Here is a 12,196-nt window from a genome sequence, read left to right as displayed (position 1 = left end):
AATGTCGTCCAGGTAGATGAGGGTGAAGTCAAAGTTGAAGTCTCCCAAGCAGCGCTCCATCAGCCGCTGGAAAGTCCCCGGCGCGTTGTTCAGACCAAAGGGCATCCGGTCGAACTCGTACAGGCCCATGGGTAGGATGAAAGCAGTCTTCTCTCTATCTTTCTCGTGCATGGGTACCTGCCAATATCCGCTGGCCAGATCCAACGAAGAGAAGTATTTGGCTTTCTTCAGGGCTGTCAGGGATTCTTCGATCCTTGGCAAAGGGTATGAGTCCCGGGTGGTGCAAGCATTCAAACGGCGGTAGTCCACACAGAACCTCAGGGACCCGTCCTTCTTCTTGACTATCACCACCGGTGCAGCCTAGGGGCTCTGGCTTTCTCGTACCACTCCAGCGTGTAGCATGGAATTCAGGAGATTTTTCACTTCTTGGTATTGCTGGGGAGGTATTTGGCGGTACCTTTCACGGATTGGAGCAGCGTCACCTGTGGGGATTTCGTGCTTGATACTGGTGGTGAACCCAAAGTCGGTGTCATGCCGGGCAAAGGACGCCTGATGCTCTTGAAGTAGCTCTTCCACCTGGGACACCTCCCGTTTGGAGTATTGGGATACGTCCAACTGACACTTCTCTCGTAGTTCTCGCCCCTCGTTGGTGTCACCCGCGACAGCGGCCATGGCAGAGACCGTCACTGTCCAATCTCCCTCTGTAGACGGTACAAACTGGAGGGGGCTCATAGGGTTCACCTCTTCGGTTAGAGCGTAGACTCGGGCGAGCTGTGTCCCGGCTTCTAGGTCAACGCTCACGTTAGCCGTGTTGCCCAGCCTGACAGGAATTCTTCCCTTTCTCACTACTGCTAGAATTCGAGCGACTAGTGGATTCAGCTTCCCTTCCTTCGGGGTGCGCGGCTCAAGCAGCACCTCCACGCCTTCAAGCTGTCTCGTGGTGCTAAGGGGTAGTGAGATAACTGTCTCTTTCCCAGCCGGTAAGGTGATCCTAGTATGGCGGGGTACGGTGATCGTGGCCAGTGGCAGTTGTTCTTCTGTCATTCGCTGGAGGTTGCAGGTCCGGACCACTTGCTGAAAGGCACGGCGGGTGGCCCTATGTGCGGTCACTTCTTGCCAGTACTTGGGCCCCCTCTTGGTAAACAACACCAGATTCAGGTCTTTCAAGATGTTCATCCCAATAATCATGGGCGTTTCTGATCCAAAGCCTTCCCTGACCACAATTATCCCTCTCTTCCCGAGATCTTGGCCACAGATTTCGGTGTTCATCCAGGCAACTCCCGTCACCGGAATGGGTAGATTATTGGCTGCTTTGATCTTGATGGCGGTATCAGGGTCATAGGCAACCCGCGGCTTTAGACATTCTTCGTAGAACTGCTCGGAGATGGTGGATACCTGAGACCCAGTATCCATTAACCCTTGTACGGCGATCCCTTCCAATAATACTTCCAGGGTGGGGCTATTTGATGCAAGTTTGTTCCGTAGCTGGCTCTGTTTTCCCGCACCCCTCTCTTTGGCCTCCCCTGCCGAGTGAGCCTCTTTGGCAGGTGCGTCTAGTTTAAAGGCGGCCGCTGTTGTGAGACATGACTTGCTGGTTTTGGTAGATCGGACCGTGGATGAACTTGAAAGTTCTGGGGGCAACGGTTTGCTCTATGGCGGGTCGCCGCATGTCCAGCATCTTCCCATCGGCCGGCTGGGTTGTTGTCTCGCTTGCCAGCCCGCCTGTTGGTCTAGGGTGAGCTGTAACACCTGTTTCTGCAACTCTGCCACCATCTGCTTCAGTTCTTCCGTGTCGCTGTTCGGAGTCCCGATACTAGATATGGACCTGCAAGCCGCGGTATATGTCTGTGTCTCCACGACAGGTCCCCTTGAACGTTCTATAGCTTCTTGTTTAACCTCAGCGAACGTAAGGGCCGGATTTATCCGGAGTAGATCTTGCAATGAGCGGTTAAGGTACGGGTCTCTCAATCCGGTCACGAACTGATCTCTCAACACCAGGTCACGGGCACCCGTACTAGCTATCTGTTCTTCTTTTCTACAGGCTTGTTCTAGCAGCACCTGAAGGGCATTGGCATATTGAGGAATGTCCTCCGACTCGAGCTGAGTACGCCGGAAGAACATATAGCGCAATGTTCCCGCATATGTGGTCGGCCCATAGGTGTTCTCCAGCACCCGCACCAAGTCATCCAACGTACGCCGGCCCCTAACCGTCTCCAGCCTGACTGTCGTCCACGCTTCCCCCTCTAATGTTAGCATGGCCATTTCTGCTAAGGTCTTAGTATCAGTGTTATACATTTCCCCCACTATCTTAAGTTGTTCAGTCCATTCAGTTACAGGATAGTTCCGTCCGTTAAACTTTCTCACCTGATTGACAATAGACGTCGGGGGAGCTGTCCGGTTATAAGTTACTACTGGGGGATGATTTGGTGGTCACACATCCTGCCGACTACGCCACATGAAGCGACCGGTGGTAGGGCCGCGGGTGTGTGTGTATGCTCTATTCCAACAAAATCCCCATACTCAGATTTTACCGGTAGTAACATTTCTTTACTATGAAACATATTTATAACACAGTCAACCGAACTATCTGCGCACATGTGTATGGTGGAGTCCCCGGATCTTCACTCCTTCCGGGTGCGCAGCAAGGAAAAAAAAAAAAAAGAAAAGAGAAAAACACAAAGAAATGGCGGCAACTTTCCCTAACTCTCCCTACAATCACGTACCAATCTATCCCAGAAGAAGATGCCGCTCCCACGTCGCAGGCCTGGAGTCTCACGATGATGGGTCCCGGTGCAGCGCTGAAGGGATGCAGCTCCTCGGTCTTCTCCTTTGATCTTCTCCCGCTGGTAACAGATTCTAGTCAGTCTCTTAGTCCCGGGGCACACCGAGCAGAAGAAGGGAGGTCACGGTTGCACGGATGGCTCCCTTGTGTCGGTAACGGCCCCTGCACTTGCACTCAGGGTGTGATGCTCTGCAGTCATGTTGTCACAGCCCCTGGATATGCACTCCGGGCGCGATGCTCTGCAGTCCGGTTAGATCCTCGGTGAAAACAAAGTCCTGCAAACCGGGGATGGCAGAAACCACTTTCACAGGGTGATTCTTCCAAGAATCCGGTTGCAAAAGAGCCCTCTGTTCAGGGAGACCACACGTAGCTCTGTGCTGGCTGAGCTCCGGGTCTGTACTGTTCTCCCGCTCTTTTTCTTCCTTGTTAGAACACACAAACTGTAGGGGATTTCTCACCTCTGTGTCTGTGATTGCACAGTCTGACACTGCCCCCTTGTGGGCAAGTGCTGAAGCAATGTTCAAATCCATTTCTACATTGATGATGCAGTCTGAATGGTTGATCCCATTACACTGGCATCTGGGGGAGCCAGCTCGTCTGTTCCCCAATACCGTTGATACAATGTGTATGGTATGGTGGTTACCTGTGATCCAGTGTCCAGGAGAGCCATCACCGAGATGCCGTCTACAGCCACGGGGAATATGGGCCGGGCCCCGATGTACCGGTCCCGCCAGTCTGGGGGGCCATGGGGTTCTACTCCTGAGGATTGGCCCGTGGCCCCAGGGGTTGCTCGTTTAACGGACACCGTCGGGAGTAGTGGCTGTGTTTGCTGCACCTGTAACAGATTGGGGTTCCATACCGTGAGTCATTGGCCCTTCTCCGCTGCATCCAGGGGACGTCCTCAGGGCTGTCGGCGAGCTGCATCTTCACCGGAGCCTGGGATGTGGTTGGAGGCTGGAGTGCGGCGAGGATCTTGGCGAGGTCTCCATCCATGCGGCGGACCTGGGCAGCCAGTTCTTCCATCGTTCCACTTGGGGCTGCAGGCCCTGGAGGTGTTGTTAGGGTAGGGGTCACCACAACAGGAGCAGTCTCAACCGGCCATGGGGCGGGCTCATGAGGTTCAGATGCAGGGGGCTGCAGAGCTTTGATGGCCCGTTCCTTTAACACGGCAAAGTCCACATCAGGATGCTCTAGGGCCCACAGCCGTAGTTGTTTGCGGTCCTCCGAGGACCTCATCCCCTGCACAAACTGCTCACTTAACATCTTGTTACTGTCCACACTGTTGATGGTATCCACCCGCTTCAGTGTGCGGAGTGCGGTTTGCAGGCGCAGGGCATAGTCCCGAATGCTATCTGCGGGCCGTTGTCGGCATTGATAGAACTGCATCCGCAACTCGGCTTCAGTACGGGTCTCAAAGGCAGCCTGTAACTTTTCAAAGATGGTGGCTACAGAGGACCGGTCCCCCTCGGCCCAGGTCTCCGCCTCTTGCTCAGCTGCACCGGTTAGCTGCCCCAGCACTAGCGCTGCACGTTGCTTATCAGTCAGGGGGTACAGCTCCAGTAGCGGACTAAGTTTCTTTCGGAAAACCTGCAAGGCATCAGGTTTCCCATCGTACTGCGGTAGCCAGGCAGCTCCGGGCACATAGCGCAAAGAGAACGGCATCACCTGAGCGAGAGCCGGGGCCGTGGCGCCCCCCGCCGGCGCGGCCGGGACCTGGGCAGGCCCCTTCCCATCTGCGGGTGCTCCCACGGCTGCTTCCGCCGCTCCGCCAGCGGCTCCGTTGGGCGCAGACATCTTGTTTCCGTCCCCCTTAGCCTCTTTCCGGCTCCTCCTCTACAGGGGCGGGGTTTTGGCCTTCGCGCCTCCACTACTCGAGGAGACGCTCGAGCAGGAACTTTTCGCGCCAAAGATGGTGGCTTCTGAAATTTTTCGGCCGGACACCTCCGGCGGTAACAAGGCGCACCTCTACCAGACGGCAGAGCGGTAAGATCCTGTTCGTGACGCCAAGTTGTCGCGGGCGGAGGAGGGGACGCTGCGCTCTCCCACTGCTCGGGTCCGGCTGCCGCTGCTGCTGCGGCCGCTGCTGCTGCTCGGTGGTGGCTCGAGCGGTGGGCCGGATCCCGGGGACTCGAGCGGCGCTCCTCGCCCATGAGTGAAAAGGGGGATGATTGGTTGTGGGGGTTTTGATTATGGATATTTGGATATTGTCCGTGACGCCACCCACGGTTGTGGTGATTTTGGTGACACCACCGCTGCTCTGGACGGGGATCCCGGGAGCGGTGACAGGGAGCAGCTGAGTTGTTAGTTCTCCCCTCCGTGGGTAGGGGGTTTTGTTGTCCCGGGGCCCGGTGATGGGGTAGGGATGGATGATGGCAGGCGGGTTGCGGGGCCTGGTGAGGTGCAGGGTCACGGGGGCAGCACTGTGCCGCACGGCACGGTGGTACTCACTCAGCCTGAGACGATGACACAGTTCTCGGTAAAACACACTGCTGGAAAGACGGGTCCCACGGACGGCTGCTGTTGCTTTTCCCCGGCAGGTGACTGCCTTTCCCTGCACCTAAGTACGGTAAACGGTTCCAATGGGTTCCCACTGGTAACCCGCTCCCCAGCTTGAATATGGGCCGGAGGAGCCCCTTTTGCCCGCAGGCGCTGGCCCTGAGAAACGGTTGCCTTGGCGGTGGCGGTGTCTCTCTCACTGGGTTGGACTGTTGCCTTCTGTCGGGACTTGACTGTTTGGAAACCCAGGAGGTCCCCTTCACTAACGGATTCGGCAAATTCATGGCGACTCCTAGCCTTGCCGGGGTCCGAAAAGCCCCTGCCAATGGTGCTGGCTTCTCCTTGTGTACCGGTCCGGTACCGCCGGGCCACCGTCCGTCCACGGTCCTTACAGTAAACTTCCGATAGGCCACTCCTGCAGACGGTCACCACCGTCTGCCAACCTTGCTGCTCCGTCCGGGCCACACACCCGGACTAACTTCAGATCGCTCAACTACCACTTTGCTCCTCACACTTGCTCCTCCACAACTAACTGACTGTTGTTCCCTCCTCCAGGACTGTGAACTCCTTGGTGGGTGGAGACAAACCGCCTGGCTCCACCCCATGGTGTGGACATCAGCCCCTGAAGGAAGGCAACAAGGGTTTTGTGTTCTGGCTTTGATGTGCCTTACCGGGGTGTAGGGTGTGGTGGTGTAATTACCTGTGGCCCCTGGCTTGTCCAGGGCGCCACATTTGTGTGAGGCTTTCAGCTCCCCCAGCATGGAATCCATCTCCCTCCTTGTTGGTATAGCTCTTATGTGTTCTTTTCAGTTCTAGGGTTCATCCTCTCCCTGGGTTACATTCAGGACTGGGCTCCCATTCCCTCCCTTTGCATGTCGCTGAGGTCGTGGCCCCCCTCCAGGATTCTGCTTTGCCATGCTATTTTGTGATTGCTTATGAGAAAGTTCTGCAGCAGCAGCAGTGACACTCCTCCTTCCCCCTGCATTTGCAGCCTCTGGGGCCTATGTGCTGGGATTCTGGCCTTCCCTTTCTGGAGTGTTTTGTGGAGCTTGCTTTGCCAGTTTACTGGTCTCCCTGTGGGTCTCCGTTTGGTGGATTTGGGGCTCAGTGGTCGGGGGCACAGTATCCCTACCAGCATTGGTGTCCAGGTCCTGTGAGGCCTCCATATCCTCCTGCAGCCGTGTGTGTGTCCCAGCCGCCACCATCTTGATTAGGGGACTGCTGGTCTGCCGCTCAGTCTGGGAGCTGAAATAACAGGGAATTCCAGCTTCTTCTGTCTCCGTTGCCGCTGCCTCCGCTGTCCGCCCTCTCCTGCGCACCATCGCCTGTCTCCTGTTCCTTATGGTCGGTCTCTGTGTCTCCTTGTATTGTCAGGCAAGCAGGAGCTCTGTCTCCCTGCTTCTTATCTTGCCATCGGCTAGCTCCGCCCCCCTTATTTTTATTTCTTTCGGTAAGTGCGGTCTATCTATTAAATTCGGGATCAGCAGATCCCACCTCGGGGTGTTGTTACAGTCTTGTGTCCCATAATAAAGTGCACATCAGTCGGGGTCCGGCGGGAAGGCTCACGATGTCCCGGGCACTGCTCACCACTACATTAACACAGAAAAGAGGCAGACATCTCTGTGTCACTAGAGTTCAGTAATGCCGGACTTCGGCCACAGTCTAGGAGGAGGCTGCCCTGACAGCTTTGGACGGGAATGAAAGTGTTAAATAATGTTGGGCTTGGGGGTTTTTCAAGTGTAGGGGAATTTTCAAATAATGTGGGGTTTAGGGGGCTTTGCTAGGATTAGGGAAATAAAGGATAAAAACAAAGGCGGGGGAGATCCCAACAAGGCAGCGTAGTGAATTAGGGGTATAAATAGGGGAAGCCATTAGCGTAGGGCAGCCATTTAAGGCATTAAACCAAAAAAGAGAATACAGATCCATATCATGTCTATATTTATATTTAGAGCAGATCTCACTGATTAATACATATACCCCGACAAAGAAAGAGCGCTGCTCATATAAATGTCACAATAATATATCAAGCACATGTGTGAATATAAGATTTTTTATTCTTTTATATATATCATATTTTATTACATCAAAAAATAAAGTGCTGGTGTTCACAGACTATAAAATTCCCTACCCCATAAAACCATCCAGAACCAACTTGGTGCGTTGTGGAACAATCAAAATACAATTTGTCAATATAAATATATAAATAAATCTGGTATCAAAAATGTATAGTACAGACCTCATATACCTCTCACAGCATAAATAAAGTGTATATGCATTCACATCATGAAGTAATTAGCCAGTATCAACCCCACAGACTATAGCTTATTTAAGTGACAACAAAATTGGACAATTATATCTCATGTAGTAAATATGTCACCATATACTACAACCCATAAAGCTCATAGAGTAGGGCGTTTGGCCTAATACCTAGGTAACCAATGAAGTTACCGTTTTAGCTGGAGGGTAAGCAGAGGAGGAGAATTATCAATAGTGGAGATCCAGAGTGGTGAACCACAACGCCCAGCACCTCGACGCGCATTTCGCCTCTCGCTTCGTCAGGAGGTGCTGGGGTAGCTGCGGGGTCACTCATATATACTGTAAAGCCCACCTGAGGTCCATTACGGCGCACGCCGCGCGGCGGAGATCGCGTCATCCATCTCAGCCGGCATCCCGAAGGAGATCCTACGCATGCGCGAGGAGAACTCCCTCTATTGGGCGCCGGCCAAGGGGGAGAGGCAGATTCCGACGCGCAGAGCGCGCTCTGACGTCAGTGCAGCCCCGTGGCCATCTTAGAAAAGGGCAAAGGTGATGGCAGATATAACGAGCAAAATAGAGAGGAGGGTAATAATCACAGAGCCATGTTTGAATAGCGAACAGGTTGCCTTATGAATGAACAAGTCCCCACATATAGAAATAGAGAGCAAAAGAGAGGGGTGTTTGATACTGCGCCAAAGGATCACAGGAACAGATGTTTAGATTAATGCATCTTTATTTCATCCAGGTCTACGCGTTTCAGGAGCCACTGCCCCCTTCCTCAGGACCGTCAGGAAAGACAAAACATCAAATCTGTCTAGACCTGAAAGGTCATGAAAGGTGGTTGTCCTCTCCATCTGTAGGCAGGCCCCACAATCCCCACAGCAAGAGGAACCCCATCTGGGTCCCCTAGTTTTCTCCAAAAAGTTGGAGGGCGGAGGTGTGTAGTGACTTTTCACTATTATATCCTTAATGGTCTTAGATCTCCGCGGAGTAATGGAGGGTCTATCTGACAGGACACCACCTTTCATAACTCCACCAATGATAGGGAGTTCAAAATAGTCCATAGCATCAACTGCAGGATGACATATGTGGTATATTGGGCCAAGTGCCCCTGTGGGCTCATTTATGTGGGCCTCTGTTGGAAGCCAACATGGACAATGTATGTATCATAACGAATTAATGGACTCCATTTTGTATCTGTCAGCTACCAATATTACCAGGACTGTACATCAAAAGAATCGGCCATGTACAGTGAAGAGTTTCATGGCCATTGAAGAGGCAAGAAGGCCATTGTGTGTTCTGTGATGAACTGACCTTTGTCCTATCAACATGATAAAGGTTGCATCTTCACGTGAATTGAACATGGTGCCTTTAGCATCTTGGAAGATACACAACACCTGTGGTATTCATGAATTGAATGTCCTGTTTATAGCCTATTAAAATGGATATTGGTAAACAATCCCTTGTTCAAGTGGAATACAAGCCATTGTACTGGAGATGGATATCAGGTCTCCAACCTGAATGGAGTGTAAATCTGTCCTCAGGCTTTGTGATATGAAAGACCTTTGCTACATACCAGGACACTATCCACAGGATCCACAGGTTTGTCAAGACTCCTCTTAATCCTTTAACAAATTGACCTCGGAGAGCCACCTTCAGGAGAGCATTGACATCAACAGCCAAATGCACGTTCCTGGACAACTCAAAAGACTGTGACCTGATTGGATGCTACTAATATGTGGAGGTGTTACAGGGATGGGCACTGTATGGGCCATGTGTGATTGTGTGTCTGATATAAAGGTATCCTACCAAGCTAGTCAGTCTATCCACTTCCCATCTTCCACCACCCTCTCCCAATACCTTTCCCCTTTCATTGTACCCTTTCCCTTAGTTAGGTTTTCCTTATGTATGTCATTGTAAATTCCCTATTTGTAATAAATCCCCTTTTAAAGATCCAGTAGTTCTTGTTAATTACGATTAACTGGCACCCCAAAACTCAGCAGATTTCTACATTTGGCACCCCAGATGGGACCGTGATTAAATTCCACAGAGAATCCACAAGAAATTAATCTGCTTTAATCCACATTGGAAAAGTGTGGAGATCAAAGAACCGAGGAGTCTGGATCTTGGTAGAAACGGAAATACTGGTGAGTAAAGACTTTCCTTGTAATCTATGTTGTATGTTGCTCCTAATGATTCTGGCGTTGTTGCAGATCAGGCTATGTATTAAGTTGTGTTAGCAGAATGATTCTGAATGCATTTAGTAAAGTTAAATATCATTTGTAGTTGGAAAAGTGGTTTATGTTAAAATCAGACTGAAAGTGAGAAAGTATTGTTTCAAACAGTTAATACCTTTTGAAAGTTTGCATAGTAAGGTCTGGTGTAACTCTTTCAGTTAGAAATTTTTGTTTTGTGAGTGTTTACAGTTTGTTGCTGAAAATGGAGTTTGTGGAAAAATATGTGAAGAAGTATGCCTCTGCCGTGTACCATGTCAGTGCAGATAAATCTTTAGAAGTCCAATATAAGGACTTGATAGCACAATGTAAGAGCTATAATAATAATTTAAATAATAAAGTGCTCAGTAGGAAATTGAAAAAGGAAAAGTTAAGCAATGAAATTTCTGTGTTGATTAAGATAAAGGAATTGGCTGATTTGAAAGAAGCAAAGGCTACAAATGAAAGAGGATATAGACAAAATTAGTGATTCTGTTGTAGAAATTTCTGATAATACTACCAGTGAAATACATGGTTTACAATCAGATGTAAGTAAATTAGCTGTGAGAAATAGGAAGTTGGAGGAACAATTGAAGGAGTGTAGACTGAGCTCCACTTCCCAAGCAACTCAGGTGTGCTCTTTAGAACTGAAAATTAATCAAATGGAGAAGTTAATTGCAACTTTGGAAAGGCAACTGGATGAAGCGAAATGTCAATTGCATAACAAAGAGCAATATATTCAGTCTCTTAAATCAAAGATATGCAGTCTTGAGACAGTCAATGTGTGTACTCTTTCTAATGAAGATACAAGAGATGTCAGATATAGATCTCCATTGGTTGATTGCAATCCATTGCTCACTATTTCTGAAAAGCTTCACCTGTGTCAACTTCTTGGTAAGTTTGACTCAGATATTTCTCCAGTCATTCTATCTAATAGATTTGAGGCTGTGGTCCAGCAATATAGTTTGAACAATAAAAATGCTTGGTCTCTGCTCCAAGCTTGGCTCCCAGGACCACTGGCAGCACAGCTCAGATCTGAACAAATGGGTGATAACTGTACAGGTGCAGAGCTAAGAAGGAAGGAATTGCAACGTATCATAGGTGGAAGAGATACTAGGGGTGAAAAGACCTTAGCAATTTCCAGATTCAGGCGATATGATGATCCTACACTCTTCTGTAATAATTATCTGGCTCTATACAGAACTGTTTACAATTGTCTAGATATGTCTCAGGATGATGCTATTTTTTTGTATTCAATGGCAAATCGTTGTAATGTAGATTACACCACAAGAGTAACTCTAAGGAATACCAACTCCTTTGAAAACTTTGTAAATATACTCAGGGACTGGTGTAATGAGTCAAAAGAGCAGTATGAAACATCAGAAAATGTATCTGCTATGTATAGACCTAAGAGAAGAGGATATGTTAGATATTGTTATAAATGTGGCAGTCCAGGACACATTAAACGTTATTGTAATACACCTGACATATACCCAGAGCCAAAGAGCCATTCATTGCTCCAGGAGATTGATAGTGTTGAGGCTGAGGAGGAACTTGCCACCAACAATATGCAATTTACAGAGATATATGAAAAGATATGTGAGATAAAAGCCCACACTGATACCACTGCACCAAAGCCGCAGACAATGCAGAGCCCAAAGCCTGAGAAAGGAGAGACTGGAAAACAGCAGGAGACACCATATTGTAGACCACAAAAGGAAGATGCCAATGTCCCTGTGTTCAATCTATTGGAAAGTCAATTATTCTGTCTATTCTGGAGCTGGTCACAAATTGCTCTACCGCTCTTGTTAACTAACACAGCACAATGTACCAATACGGTTGGGTAAACAGTGAGGTTTTTTTAGGCTGTCAAGTTAGTTGTGACCCTATTAACATATGGATAGGATAAACGGTATGTCTTCTATTTGATTTGGACTTGATCTAAATTATGTTTTGTGTTTAGTTTTAGACTGGAGACCAATTGTCACCTGATATCAGAGCAAGGAGAATAACCAATGTGTTTTGTTCAACAGGTCTTTTACAACACAGTATCCATGGATGAATCTGATTATTTCTTTCTACAATTATTACTTTATGTAAATTCATATGGCCAATATGTTTTTAAAGTCCACGTGGTTTAGACAATGAGCTCAAAATTAAACGTTTAATTAATTGTTTGCAGGCAATTAAACAAGTAATCATCCCATTGTGATGATGGGGTACTGTATTAAGCTAATAGTCGTTTGTTTGTATTGTATGTATGTTCTTTATCTTGTTTCACAGGTAACTATTTTAAATCAGGACCTGAAGTTGGATATATAAATTATATGATAGTGCCAACCAATGCAAAGCTATGGTTTCTGTGTAAATCTGCAGAACCACCTGAACCCCTTTATTCACATATATTCATCATGAGACAGATAAAGTTGAGTTAACTAATTGTTCTATG

At 49.0% G+C, this 12,196-nt stretch overlaps 1 pseudogene; it reads left to right on the top strand.

The window, feature by feature from the left end:
* Positions 1-9,973: 9,973 nt before the first annotated feature.
* On the top strand, positions 9,974-11,759 carry LOC142255823 (posterior protein-like; annotated as a pseudogene).
* Positions 11,760-12,196: the final 437 nt, after the last annotated feature.

The sequence above is a fragment of the Anomaloglossus baeobatrachus genome, chromosome 11 (assembly GCF_048569485.1).
Source record: "Anomaloglossus baeobatrachus isolate aAnoBae1 chromosome 11, aAnoBae1.hap1, whole genome shotgun sequence".
Classification (NCBI taxonomy): Eukaryota; Metazoa; Chordata; class Amphibia; order Anura; family Aromobatidae; genus Anomaloglossus; species Anomaloglossus baeobatrachus.
This window is presented reverse-complemented; position numbering and strand designations above follow the sequence as displayed.